Below are 1,720 nucleotides of genomic sequence, written 5' to 3'. Positions count from 1 at the left end.
AAAAAAAAAAAAAAAAAAGAAGAAAGAAAAAAGAAAATGAAGAAACATCTTACCAAAATCTCTGGGATGCCATGAAAGCTGTTTAAGAGGGGAATTCATATCCCTACAAATGCACATGAAGAAAATGGAAGAATCACAAATTAACAGCCTAACAAGTTACCTAAGGAAACTGAAAAACAAGACCATCAAAACTCTAACTTCAGCAGAAGAATCCAGATCATCAAAATAAAAGCCCAAGTCTGGGGCATAGAAGACAAAAAGATAATACAAAAAAAAAATCAATGAAACAAAAAGTTGGTTCTTCAAAAGGATAAACAAGATCGATGGCCCCCTAGCTAGACTGACCAAGATAAAAAGAGAAAAAGCCCAAATAAACACAATCAGAAACACAAAAGATGAAGTCACATGTGACCCTGTAGAAATACAAAAGATCATTAGAGACTACTATGTACACTTGTATGGAAATAAACCCCGAAAACCTTAAGGAAATGGAGGTCTTTCTGATATCACACAACCTGTCTAGGATGAAACAAGAAGTAATTGAGACCCCAAATAGACCAATAACAATAAAGGAAATTGACTACGTAATAAGAAAACTACCTCCAAAAAAGAGCCCTGGACCAGATGGCTTTCCAGCAGAATTCTGTAAGACATTTAAGGAGGAGCCAATACCAATCCTACTGAAAGTATTCCAGGCAATTGAGAAAGATGGAACTCTCCCCAAATCATTTCATGAAGCTAACATCACATTGATACCCAAGCCAGGGAAAGACCCAACAAAGAAAGAGAACTATAGGCCAATATCTTTAATGAACATAGATGCTAAAATGCCCAACAAGATCCTAGCAAACCAGATTCAACAACACATCTCAAAAATCATCCATCATGACCAAGTAGGCTTCATCCCTGGGACACAAGCCTGGTTCAACATTTGCAAGACCAAAATATAATTAAATACATAAACAGATGTCAAAGCAAAAAACACATGATAATATCATTAGATGCAAAAAAAGTTTTTGATAAATCCAGCACCCCTTCTTCATAAAAACCCTCGAACATCTAGGCATACATGGAACATACCTCAAAATAGTAAAAGTCATCTCCAAGAAACTCACAGCCAGCATACTCCTAAACAGACAAAAATTGGTACCATTTCCCCTGAAAACTGGAACAAGACAAGGATACCCACTCTCATTCCTCCTGTTCTATATAGTATTGGAAGTCCTGGCTAGAGCAATCAGAAAAGAGAATGCGATCAGAGGTATCTAAATAGGAAAAGAGGAAGTCAAGTTATCTCTCTTTGCAGACGACATGATTGTGTACATTGAAAACCCAAGAGAATCTGTCAAAAGCCTCCTGTGTATATGTGCCAGATTTTTAAAATCCAGTCCTTTGGCAAAGTCTCAGGATATAAAATAAATGTGCAAAAGACGATAGCATTTCTTACACCAATAATAAACAAATAGAAACCCAAATAAAAAGCACAATTCCATTCACAATAGCCACACACACACACACAAATGAAATACTTTGGCATCTTCCTAAGCAGAGATGTGAAAGACCTCTACAATGAAAACTACAGAACACTGCTCAAAGAAATCAAAGATGACACTAACAAGTGGAAAAACATCCCATGCTCATGGATTGGAAGAATCAACACTGTGAAGATGTCCATCTTACCTAAGGTAATCTACAGATTTAATGTAATACCCATCAAATT

The sequence above is a fragment of the Carlito syrichta genome, unplaced genomic scaffold, assembly GCF_000164805.1.
Source record: "Carlito syrichta isolate Samal-C Ts95f unplaced genomic scaffold, Tarsius_syrichta-2.0.1 Scaffold311782, whole genome shotgun sequence".
NCBI lineage: Eukaryota > Metazoa > Chordata > Mammalia > Primates > Tarsiidae > Carlito > Carlito syrichta.
The sequence above is the reverse complement of the archived record's forward strand: the minus strand, read 5'-3'. Positions refer to the sequence as shown.